The following is a 14076-nucleotide window of genomic DNA, read 5'->3' as shown; positions in this document are numbered from 1 at the left end:
GAATAGACTGGAGAAGGTTTTAAAAAGTCCATCCTGAGATTCCTTATGAAAAAGTTCTAACAAAGCTAATTTAAAAGAGCCTGTTTCACCAATAATTACTCTTGGGGTGCTTAATGCAAATAATCAGGCCAAGTATAATAAGACTAAAATGTATTTTGCAAAAATTTGGTTCTACTATGATTTGCCTTTGGTAAAAATGGAGGACTGGAGAGAAGAAAATTATGTTTCATAAGAAACTACAGTACCTGTTTTTGGATTCTAGCCTTGCCCATTATTTTTGAGTTTTGAAATTATTAGTCTACAATTTAGATGAGATCCTGAATTCTTTCCTGCCTATGAGTCTTCCAACCAACATTTTCAAAACTTTTTTTCCAATTTTCTTACTTGGAATCATTAGAAATTAAAATTGTGCTTTTCTTAAAGTCCTGAAAGCTGAAGCTAGACAACTTAAACTTTGTGAGAAATAACATCAACTTTTATATAAACAAACTTCGTGCCTGCCTGCTGATGTATGGACTTCTCAGAAAGTTCACTTGAATACCTGATACAAACTATACTCCAGAAAAATTTGTTAGGTTGTCACTGCAGTCTGAAGATCTTCAGAGACTCTAGAAAAACTATTGTGTAAACTCACTGCTCCAGACATTAACCTTTGTTTTTCGTTTGTTTCTACAGAAATGGCTCTTATTAAGGATCTGTTTTTCTGTATCATATATAGAAGTCTCACCCATCTGTAGTGCTACATCCTGGAATGGGACACAGCTGTTTAACTGGATTGATCTATTCTCAGGATTGAAAGAGTGACTAAAGAAGATATGGGACAATATGTTTAAATATTCTCTTTTCTGTTTATCCCAATTCTACTTTTTGTTTATCTCTGTGTAACAAACTAGAACCCAAATTTCTCCAAAGCTATCATTTTGGAGAAATTGGGTTCAAGCTTGTTAGATATAGACAAAAAGCCCATTTGGCTTTTAATATATGAAACTTGTTTTAAGTTTCAAAATGAGGACTGAAGGAAATAAAAATATTTTAACCCAAAATATATTTTCTTTGACATATTTTGAAATGGCTGCCCCAGGGTCAGCTGACTGAGGGCATGGAAATCTGCCTCTGTAGAGAATCCTCAATGTAGCCAGGCATTTCCTGGATTTAAAAGAGGTTAACCGAGTCTGATACCTTTAAAGATCTGAAAAGAGACATTTTCCATCTATTCTTTCTGAGGACTATTGTTTATGTGGCTTCGTCTACATAATAAGGCCACCTTTGCTAGCCAGGACTCTTCTTTCTCCATGTCATAACTGTCTTGCCACTAACCCTGACTTACCAGAATCACCTGTTTTTGGCCATGCTCCAAGCCTGAATTCTTTCTATAACCTCAAGGTGGTATATAAGTTTCTGTGCCTTAATGTTGGATTGGGTCTTCTTTCTGAGGGTTCCTGTGTATACACATTAAATAAATATGTATGCCTTTTATCCTATTAATCTGCCTTTTGCAAGTTGAGTTTTCAGCAAACCTTTAGGGGGTCAACAGCCATGGCCCCCACAGTAGCCTACTATCTTTTTTATGACACAATTTTTTCTTCAACTACCTATTGCTGAAAAGCTTCTAGTGCCTTCATTTCATTGTTGAGAAGTTTCAGTTTTATTTTTATTCCTACTTTTTAAATTTTTTTGAGACAGTCTTGCTCTGTCGCCCAGGCTAGAGTGCAGTGGTGCGATCTTGGCTCACTGCAACCGCTGCCTACCGGGTTCAAGCGATTCTCGTGCCTCAGCCTCCTGAGTAGCTGGGATATAGGCATGCACCACCACATCCAGGTAGTTTTCAGTTTTAAAGAGAAATAAAGTAATACATTGAAACTATTTATATGGAATTTCTTGTGAAATTCCATTTATAGTCTGGTTCTATTAGCACAGTAATAGAAAAAATCCCAATCCCATTCTAAGAAAGCATTATAGTGTGTTCTGAAATAGCTATATATCTGGTTATCTGTTGATGATGGGCTGTTTCTCTGGAACACTTTTTATCACCAGACAGAAGAACAAAGCCATAAGTATGTTTTCATTCCTATTTTGGGCCACTTTGTGAATCTACCATTAGGTGATAATTAATGAAGAACATTATAGTCCTTCATTAACATATATATTATAGGATATATATCCTATAATATTTCAATATATTTCATACATATGAAGGACTTCAATCTGTAATATTTTATGACCCTATCACCTTTCTTTCCTGATATCTTGCTTTCTTTTCTTGTTGATGGTACATGGCAGCTTCAACATAGGAAAAGATATAAACTGCAGATATAGTACCATTGAAACAAACAGGTATGTTGTTTTTCTGCCTTTTAAAAAAATGTCCTGAACTTCTGCTATACTAATCACTGTTTAAAGAAAGCAAGCTCTCAAATAACTTTTACTTTCCTTATGTGATACAGATTTTTGTTTTAGTATTTGTTGTAATAACTCACATGATAAATATAACTAGTGTATAGGGTAATTATTTTGCAATTTATTGTAATGTGTCTACTTGTATTTCAAATTACAGTGGAATCAAGATCATGTAGGTCTTATAAAATTAGTAAGATATGTTTCTTTGACATTCTATTTGACATATTATTTTAATTTTTAAAACAATTGAGAGTTGGTTTGTTTAATTGTATTATTGCCTTTTTACTTTTGTTTGTGTTCTATTGGTGTGTTAATAGCTGTGTTTGCACAAATCATATACAGAAAAATAAAAGTGCAATATGTCCAATACTATAAGAATAAAATGTCACTAGTATATAATGAGTGTGTAAATGCATTGCATCATTTTATTACTAATAACCAGTCAATAGATGGACATATGAAATCTGTATCAACTGTGAATTTGGTTTCATTGTACAGAAAGCAGGATATTGTCTACACATATATGATTTACACACTCATTGCCAGTTGCTGCCTGAGGGAGCTCCTTCAAGAGTGGTGGCAGCCACAGGGAGGAGATTATGAAACAACTAATAGGGGCAGTCAAAAAATCAGGCAGAAATAAGTAAAATATATGTAAAATAGTAAAGAGAATATCGATTAAAGAGTTGTTTATATGGTACCCAAACTAGCAAATGCAATGAGAAATTCAGTCAGACCAAAGACCTAGTGTCAACAGCTTGCCAAAATACTTTTCTTCTTTCATTTGATTGTTACCATGCCATATATTGCACATAGTTATATATTCATTATCTCATTATCTCAGTAACATGGTGAATCCCTGCCTTTGTTCAGGGGAAGTAAAGGAGATTATTGAGCTCGTTATCACATAAATTTTAAAAAATTCCACAGATGAGCAATGCTCAGCTTAAGAAAGAAACAATGTAATTCTTTTAATTATTTTCATAATTAAAATTATATCAATTTAGCACTCTAAATCAAATACTCCATATTTGATTTTATATATGCATATAAATGCATGTATAGGCATATAAAATGAGTGCATATATAAAAATAAATTACATATTCATAATGGTTATTTTATGCAGTCACAATCTAGGTTGTTCAAAAACACAATGTGATTATTTCTTTAAAATCCTATTGAACTCACAAGCTTTCATTTCTGCCTGGCTGTAGATGCCTTGTTCTAGCTCTTGTAAGCCAACACAGTCACATCCAATTTTAAACTCGGTCACTTTGGGGTAATTGCTCTCTCAGTTCAGAACTTACCCCCACTACCACCCTTTCATTCATTGCTTTTTCCCTGTTAGCAACTGCATTTGGGCGACTTCTCTCAATTTCATGGCATTGAGTGTGGGGTATGAGGTGCACCGCTGGTCTATGGTGGCCTTTGATGTTTATTGCCTTCTGCTGAAGTGTGATTCCTTCTTCTTGCTTTTGGGCATAACTTTTGTAATTCCAAATGCATCTGTGGTGAAGGTCAGTACTTCCACCTTGGCCTCCAGTTGTGAGCTGCATGACAGTTTCTCTCTTCTCTGAGACTGGGACATCTCTTGTAGTTTACTAGCCTATGCCATCTACCTCAAGAAATAGCTATTTCTCCATACCCAGGGGTAGAAAGAACTCTTTGTGGCTGCTGCCTTCAGAAGCTCTTACCTGGCCACAGGCATCAGCCACTGGGCATTCGTATTGGATCACCAGCCTCCCTAAAAGATTTGCCGTCTCTTAGATCAAGCCTGGGAAAGCCATGTAACTGCCCCTTCGGCTCAGGGATTACTGCCTCTGTTTTCCATCACAGTTTCATTATTTTGTAGCATACACCCCTTCTAAGGACTCACCCAGGCTCAAGGATTTCCTGGGAGCTTCTCAGCATCTAAGTGCTAGTGGAATTTCTCTGATACATCTGTTTTTATATTCACCTATAGTTGGTCTTTTTTTTCTGTCAGAGGAAATAGTCATTATTCTTCCATACTTTGTTTTATGGCATTACCTTTTATGCTGTAATTCCTCTGGGATTTGGCTGTTGATATTTAAAGCTAAGCCATTGGAATTCATAAGAATATTTTAAAAATTCACTAATGTAGCGCTAATAATCAAAAGTGAGAATGTTATTTCTGCTATTTGCCTTAATAGATTAATCTACTTAAGATCAAAATTTAAAAATTTGTCTTTTTGTTCTTTCTATATTATTTCTATTCACATAATGATACAAAGCATCTGCTGTTAAGTGGCAAAGAATGGTAAAGTTAAGTGAATGAAAAAAATCATATGGTTTAAATCACAAACTGTATTTCATTATATTTACTTATAATTATTTATTACACTCTAATGGATACTGATTATTTTGTTACCTTAAAGACTCTCCCTCCTCTGTAGAACTACTTCTTTCTCTACTCTAACAAAATGGGCTTGCATTTGGAAGAAAGAGAGCATGCGTTTCTCACGAGACCTCACCCACAGGCCACATTTGATTGGTCCGGGGAATGGTATCATATTATTCAGGATGAATAAAAAGTTTTGCTGGATTTTTTTTTAGGAGAGAAAATACACTAGATGTTTGGAGATGTGAAGTTTATGTATAGGAAACCAGTCTGTGATTAGAGAAAGTGAAGTAAGTAGAGATAAGTGAAAAAGTTGTGAAGTCATAATTGGACAATAACATGAAAAGAATGTCTTTACTTTCTAAAGTACTTGGCTATTAGTACAGAGTGGGCAGTTGATAATTTGCAAAATTTGGTGTCTGCGTGATCTTGAATGAGTTACTTAAACTTCATGAGCCACACTTACCTCTTCTATGAGATGGGGCTAACTGCCAATTCTAATGGTTTATGCACACAAAACTGGCAGCTGTTATTTTATAACAGCACCAGGTGGATTTAATGATAAAGCTAGTCTTAACCTTAATTGGCATTTCATTTTTCTCAGAGATGACTTCAAAAGACTATTTTCTATATTATGATCTTAGTGAACAACACTTCATAGTTGCAGGAACTAAAAAAAAAAACATGGATGAAATTGATGTATTATTTAATCAGAGAAGTGTAGGCTTAGCCAACTTCAGTCCCAATATTTAAATATATCTTATCCCTACAGAAGCATTCAGCATAGACAGTGCCTGCACAAAATCAATGACTAATAATTGCAAATTGCCAACCTAAATTTCTTCGCAGTATTAAATTTTTCTCTTTTTTAATACTATAGGAACAATTGCAAATGGCCCAATTCATTTCTGTATCATCGATTCAAAAGAAATATAATTCTGTTGCAGGTCCTATTGTCTCCCTTTTATCCTTCATGCATAACATTAATTTGGTGAAGACTACAAAAATACGTGAGTTACATCTTAAATATTTCTGCAACAGTGCTAACGACTTTAACTTCATCAGTTTTTCATCACAAAATTGCCTTAACAAATTGAGTAGATGTTATCTTTATGTGATGGTAAATGAAGAAGAGCCAGTCAATAAGAAATGAAGTCTACCTCTCTGTGGTGTTTACGGTTCCTGGGTGTTTTAGTGTCACTAGATGGGGACTTTAGAGATAGTGCTTTGTGTGTGACTGAAACAGAAAATCCAGAGAGAGACTTAAGGACTTCGACTATTGTTACCCTGTAAGACTATACTTTTTCTTTTCACCTGTAGGAGGCAGAATTTCTTGGCAGGAAGAACGTCAGTCCATGTATTATCCATATTTTTAGGTCCAATAGGTCTATAAGAAGTTTGAATTTTGGGGTTCTATAACAATCATTGCATGTGTACTGAGCAACATTTGAAATACACAGAAGGAAAAAATAAAATGGTGAAAACACACTTTCCACTTTACCACCTGGAAGTAATCACTGCTAATGTTTTTCCATATCCAGGTTGACATATGTGAGACCTTTCTGTGTAATCAGTTTGATCTTCTGTCCTTTTCACCTACTGTTGTAACATAGGTATTTCCTCTTCTCATTGCAAACCTTTTGGAAAATATTTAAAAGGCTGCATAATGTTAGCTGTATTATAATATATTTCCATCCTTGCTTTATTGTTTATACATCTTTTTTTTTCTAGGTTTTAAGAACTATAAATAATGCTGGGATGAACACTTTTTTTTTCTATGGGAAGAGCATAATGAAACCAAGGGGGGCTTTGGGGGACAACTGTACCTTCCAATCTGCTGTAACATGTGTTGGGGACTTTATTTCTTATAGAGACTGTCATCTGTTAAAATAGGGAGAGCAGTTTTGCTTGTCAGTGCTCTGATGCCCAGGATCAGAGAATGGGAGATGATGGTCATTCCTTACAACCCCATGCGCTTTTCTAAAAGTAGATTTTAATTTCCTATAATCCATTGCTCGGTTGGGATTTCTCTAGTGAATACTCCAATTTTCCACTTGTCTACACCATATCACACTGCACTTCAATGTTGACCGGATTGTTTTTACTCTTCCATGCTGTGTTAGGCACTCAGCATAAAACTACATGACATGAGCCGGCCGGGCGCGGTGGCTCACGCTTGTAATCCCAGCACTTTGGGAGGCCGAGGCGGGCGGATCACGAGGTCAGGAGATCGAGACCACAGTGAAACCCCGTCTCTATTAAAAATACAAAAAATTAGCCGGGCGTGGTGGCGGGCGCCTGTAGTCCCAGCTACTCGGAGAGGCTGAGGCAGGAGAATGGCGTGAACCCGGGAGGCGGAGCTTGCAGTGAGCCGAGATTGTGCCACTGCACTCCAGCCTGGGCGACAGAGCAAGACTCCGTCTCAAAAAAAAACAACAACAAAAAAAAAAACAAAAAAAAACTACATGACATGAGAGCTGTTGTACTGATAATGATGCATGTCTTTTACATGTTCTCAGGAACTCTAAGTGAAGAAACCTTAGCAAACTTATTTACCATTGGACGTGGCAGTGTTGAGTAATAACACTAATCAGAAATTGGAGCGTATTATAATGAAATTTATATTTTAGCTATTTGCTCCCCGCTGGTTCCTTCATAATTTTGTTGGGATATTCTGAACATAGTAAAAATGATACCTCCTCCCTTCTGTTACAGTTTTAAATATTTTTAGAGTTTTTCCCTGAGCACATCTGCCATATGATTGACTTAGGAAAAATAGTGGTTGAGAAAAGCAAGATGAATGAAGGGATTTTAAGACTACAATTTTTTTCCCAGTTATGACATAAAACCACAGAAACTCATATTTATTCTTTCTCTCTCTTTCTCTCATTGCCGTGTGAATAAACCTAGAATTACAGTCTACAGGAAACTTTGATTTTGCTTATGAGCTGATAACCCATTGGTTCGCCTCTCGGCAACCAAATTTGGTTGGTTAGGCAATGCAAATTTCACAAAAGAATATGTAGAGAGGTTTATTTTTCTCACACTGGCTCTGCATTTACCTGGCTGCCCAACATAGCTGCATTCTAGGTACTCGTGGTACTTAACAGGGAATGTGGTTCCAAACTCTCACCCTTCCAATATTTTTCTAAAGCTTAGTAGAGAAAAACAAACTTTATGGAGGATTGCCTGAGAGAAAAGCAACAGATTCATCTCTGTGAATCTGTGATTCTCAGTGAATGGAATTTGGGGATGCACAGGAAAAAGGGGGAAGGAGGAATGGAGGAACTCTTACATCCTCTCCATAGGAGGGCCTTGTTCCCAAGGTGAGAGTGATTTTTTGTGTGTGTGATTCATGCCTCTTTCAGATGTTGATGTGGATACAATTTGAGAAACACTGCTCGAGCTACCCCAAAGTAGGAGTGATAACCTGAAGACTTCTTGATCAAATCCACCTTATGGACATGTTCTCTCTGTCCAGTGCATATGCGTGTGTACACAACGGCACACACACACACACACACACACTTTAACAGGGAATGTACAATTTGCATAAAATATAAATGTCCCTGGAAAAAAATAAAAAAATCTACCAAGACTAGGCACATATCCTTACATGGCAACAAACACCCAGACTTGAGAAACAATTCCTTCTTTGGTTGTTGTCCTTATTCCTTAAATCATTGATTTAGGTTGCCTGTCTGATTTAGATTATCTGTTGTTCCCTACAAGTGCTGGTGTTTACAACACCTGGGTAACAGCCTAACTATGGATTAAGCCAAAAGAACAAAGAGCTGGGTACTTGAGTGTATTCGTCTATTTTGCATGGCTACAACAGAATATCTGAGGCTTGGTGATTTATAAAGAAAAGAGGATTAACTGGCTCACAGTTCTTCAAGCTATACAGAAGTGTGGTGCCAGCATCTGCTTCTGCTGAGGGTCTTAGGAAACTTACAATCACAGCGGAAGGTGAGGGGGGAACAGGCACATCACATGGTGAGAGTGGGAGCAAGAGAATGGGGAGAGGTGCCATGTTCTTTTACACAACCAGATCTTGTGTGAACTCAGAGCGAGAACTCACTCATCACCAAGGGTATGGTGCTCAGTCATTCATGCGGGATCTGTTCCCACGATCCAATCACCTCCCCCCAGGCCCCACCCCCAGTACTGGGAATGACATTTTAACATGAGATTGTGAAGGGACAAGCATCCAAACTATATCACTGGGCCACATCATTTTACTTTCTAGTATTGATTTTCTAGATCTGTGGTTTGGTCTGAAGGCCTTGTGACACAAGAAAGGGACCTTCGGGAATCCATCTCCAAGTTTACTATGGGGATATTTCGGTCACTACTTGGACATTTTATAAATACAGTGGTTAAAAAGATAGACTGTGATGCCAGACTGTCTGGACTCCAATCCCAACAACGGTATTTCCTAGCTGAAAAGCTTAGGCCTGGCATTTGCTCTTACTTTGATTCAATTTCCTCATCTGTAAAATGGAGATTACAATAGTACTTCTTGTTTAACAGTTTTGTTTATGATCAAACATACGAATTTATGTAAAGTGTTTAGGACAGTGTTTAGCAGAGACAAGTGTTCCATAAGTAATAATATTACTAATATTATTATTGCCTGTCTCAGAAATAGGAAAAGTTGCACCTGCTATTACATTTTTCTACTTTATGGGGAATCTAAAACTTGTAATGAATCACATCTGTGTCTTACTGGCTGCTAGAAAGTTTTATTACCATATGTATTTTGTCCTACATCCATCTTGTTTTCCCAGTCTTTATATTATGCTATATGATTCTTACTCTTGGTTGTTCTTATTTTGCTCTATTATATTCATCTTTGCAAGTCACTTTAATTTTCTTTTGAAACAATATGGGTCCTAAAAATAAACCCAAAGCAAACAAACATATGTGAGCTGTGAGCTCTCCTAAGTGGACAAGTATGACCAGTAAAACTAATTATTTTCCACATGAAATTTCTTGTGAAGTTTGCTTTTCTGCTGACATTCTGAGCTTCCATTTATTTTCAGCTGTCTTTTAGCTTTAGGGATATACTGATTCAGTCATTTCTGATAGAAGCATTCCAGCAAGTTCCTGAGGTCACGTTATTTCCCAGATGTCTTCAAATATATTGCATTGCTGCAAATTGATTTTTAGCTTGTCTTTAAATTTAACATCTGAGTGTCCTATGCCCATTTGGGTTTTTTTTAAGGTATCAAAAGCAATTGTTTGTGTATTTAAATTTGCAATGTGAGATGATACTGAAAGCAATCACATATATACATCTTGTGTAAAATAGGCTATTTCATATAAATAAACTATTTGTATATGGACAGTCCCCTAAAGTTTACTCTTGAAGACACTTGGGGAATTTTACTGTTACTTTTGATACAATAGATATGGCGATCATTTGCCCCAAGGCTAGTAGAATGACAGGTCTTTATTTCTCACCTTCTTAACTGAGTGGTAAACGTGAATGAAACAATTTTTGAGATCTTTTAATCAGGGAAACAGAAACTACTCTATTGGGGTTTAATATGAGGAATTGGTTATCAAAGTGAAGGATGGGCTGGAGAAGCAAAAGGGATAAAGTGGTTTTATCCAGAGCTTATGAATCTGCCCTCATCGCTAATGCTGTCAGAACCCTTGCTTTGAGCAGGATCTAAGGAACCCACACTCTCACCAATGCTTCTGTTATCTTTCTTGTTCTCACCTTCTAATCTCATGCAAGTCCCTCCTGTTGGCAGAATTCAGCTGGAATGCATGAAGCTGGAAAGAAATTCTGGGAAGAGCAGTTTTCAGACTGCTACACTGGCAGCCTGGGGGGGATTTAGAATATACTTTATTGCCTGCACTTCTATCTTTAACCCTTTTAAAATTTTTATTCTGAGTTACTTTGTTCCTCCATGTCTTTCACATAACGTAAGCATTCTAATTTTAAAACATTTTAAATTCTATGAAAATATTCCCAGCTCCAGGAGTATGTGAGTTATATCAGAAACATTTACAGAAGTCACTTATTGACATCTAAATAGAAATATTTTAGTTTATCTTATTGCCACTTATCTGGCTTTTGCCAATCCTCAAGCTGTAAATTTTTCAATGAAAATACTTAATGCACCTCTCTATTATTTTAGCTGCCTAAATTCCATGTTTCCTTGTCAGAATAGAAATCATTTCATTATTATGCCTGAACATTTTCCCAGCTTTTTTTACTTGAATTTGGTGTTTGTTTTTGTTTCCTGATTTTCACAATCATGCATTTTGTTTAACTGTCCTTCGTCAAGATATGGGCTTAAGTGTTTGGATTCTACATCAAAAACTAGGGTTGATCAGCTTTCATCTTGACTGCCAAAGCATTCGGAAGAATTTGGGATTCTTAAAATACATCATAAAATGCATCCAGAAAGACTAAGGCATTCAAGTAGCAGAGACAGAATTGCTCTGAACTGCACAAGTGTAACTGGGTTGGCAAGTCAACAGAACCTGAGTGGGAGGGTTCATATTTCTCTACAACCCTTTTTCCCCAGAAGGGTTTTTTGTCATTTTGGCAGTGGTTGACAGGACTCAGTTGAATCCTGACATGTACTGTCTCTCTTGTAAGTGTTTCTGACATAACTGACAAAGTCCTGGAGGCTTTTGACAAGTTTGTCAACCTAATGAATGGGCACCTAAGCCTTAAAACCACAGTAAAATGTCGTGTCAGTTGTTCAAGGAAGGGTACAAAATTCAGGTAACCAACTAATGGTTTCAGGGCTGTTCTACTTGCCTGCTTGCTGATGTCACTTCAACAGACCAAAAAAAAAAGTCATCTTTGAAATAAATATTCATCTTTGGCAGCATAACATAGCATATGTCTTATGAATGGAATACATTTTTTAAAATGTTATTGGTAACATTTATCTTCTCATTTGTTTAACAGTTTCTTTTGTGTATGCTATAGCTGGAATGCTTAATACTTTAGGCCTCTGAGGCTTTCTGGCACTGTCTGAAAGGTTTAGGTTACTGTGGTAAATGTTTTCCAGAAAATGGAACAATGACTACTAAATAACTTTGCTGAAGTGAGGATTAACCAGAGTAATTACAATTGCTTGGGACTTTGTGTTTCAGGGACAACGTTCTATATGAAAATCACCAGGGCCTCTGACACTCAAGTGTCACTCAATTTGAGCAGAATAATTAACAGTAATATCGGGTCTGAAGTTTGAGAGTTGGAAACAGAAAAGATAATTGCATAGGTCTGAAAACTATTAAACAAAATAAAATTATATTCTACCTTTGCTATTCTATCTCAAAGGTATGATGTTTGCCTTTGCAGGCAATGTCTTTGCAGTATCTAAATTGGACCGGAATTTTAATGTTTCAATCTATTTCTCTCGGGCTTCAGAAAATCTGTTATTCTAACTTTGTACATGGATTAGAACATTTCCAAACTCAGATAGATCTGAGTTGCTTATCTTAAAGTCTATGAAGTGACTGATACTTTTTCTCACCTTGAATGTAAAGGCAGAAACCAATAGTAGTGTAATAATCATGTTGGTGTAATAATCACAAAGTTTTCGATGTGCATAATGAAGTTGTTAATTTATCTTGCTTTTTGAAGGAACTTTAATCTTGCAATAAATTTAACAAAGTATTTACCCTCCTTGTTCCTATTTTTGTTCATTGTTAAAAGCTGGAAGGTGCGTTAAAGATGATCACATTCAGTAAATTTTATTTTTTCCCTAAGGATGAGGTAGGAATAAGGTTGCTAAATGGGGTGGAGGTAGTAGGAATGAAGTTGAAGTTAAACACACACACCTCTGTGCTCCCCACTCCTTTCTGATGAGGAGATTTTTTTTTTGAGATGAGTCTCACTCTGTTACCCAAATTAGGGTGCAGTGTGCAATCACAGCTCACAACAGCCTTGACCTCCCCAGTGCAAGTGATTCTCCCACTCCAGCCTCCAAAGTAGCTGGGACCACGAGCATGCACCACCATACCCAGCTAATTTTTGAATTTTGTACAGGTGGGGTCTCACTGTATTGCCCAGGCTGATCTCAAACACCTGGGCTCAAGCAATCCTCCCACCTTGGCCTCCCAAAGTGCTAGGATTACAGGCGTGAGCCACTGTGCCCAGCCTGATGAGGGGAATTTTCTTTATTTTATATAGTAGGAGTTCTTGGGATGTGTAATTCTGCTGCTAATAAGACTTGTACTGTCTGTTCTCATGCTGCTAATAAAGACATACCTGAGACTGGGTAAAAGGTTTACTTGACTCACAATTCTGCAGAGCTGGGGAGACCCTAGGAAACTTACAATCATGGTGGAAGGGGAAGCAAACACGTCCTTCTTCACGTGGTGGCAAGAAAGAGAAATGCCGAGCAAAGGGGGGAAATCCCCTTATAAAACCATTAGATCTTGTGAGAACTCACTCACTATCACAAGCCCATCATTGTGGTAGCCAACCCCCTGATTTAATTACCTCCCACTGGGTCCCTCCCAGGGACCCAGTGCTGGGATTATGGGAACTACAGTTCAAGATGAGATTTGGGTGGGGACGTGGCCAAACCATATCAAGCTCCTTACATTTCAGATGAGGAAACTTGGCTCCAGAGAAACTAAATGATTTGCCTAATATCACAGATCTATTTCATGACCAAGAAAATTCGACCAAATCTGGATCCTAATGTGGTAATAATTTTTTTTTTAAAAAATTCAAGCAATAGTTTCAGATAGGATTTCTAATGACATTGAAGACAAAAGCAAAGAACAAAACAAAGCAAAACTCTCATCTTTTTAAAGAATTTATGGCTTGAGAGAATAGATGAACAATGGATGTACATATAAAGTAAGAGCCTTTTAGCAAGAGAAGGCTGCTCATGTCCTCTTGAGTAGGGCAGGTTTCATAAAACTCATATTTCCTTAAGATTTTTTTCCTTTAGAATATTAGCAAAAACATTCTAGGAAATTTCAAAACAGTTTTATATGGAATTCTTACTGCGTATTCATATTTTTCTAAAAATAGGCTAATCAAATAAGTTTCTTTTTTTCTTTTTTTTTTTTTTTTTTAAGACGGAGTCTCCCTCTGTGCCCAGCCTGGAGTGCAGTGGCGTGATCTTGGCTCACTGCAAGCTCTGCCTCCCAGGTTCACCCCCTTCTCCTGCCTCAGCCTCCGGAGTAGCTGGGACTACAGGAGCCAGCCACCACAGCCAGCTAATTTTTTAAAATATTTTTAGTAGAGACGGGGTTTCACCATGTTAGCCAGGATGGTCTCGATCTCCTGACCTTGTGATCCACCTGCCTCGGCCTCCCAAAGTGCTGG

Source organism: Hylobates moloch, unplaced genomic scaffold (genome assembly GCF_009828535.3).
Source record: "Hylobates moloch isolate HMO894 unplaced genomic scaffold, HMol_V3 SCAFFOLD_17, whole genome shotgun sequence".
NCBI lineage: Eukaryota > Metazoa > Chordata > Mammalia > Primates > Hylobatidae > Hylobates > Hylobates moloch.
This window is presented reverse-complemented; position numbering follows the sequence as displayed.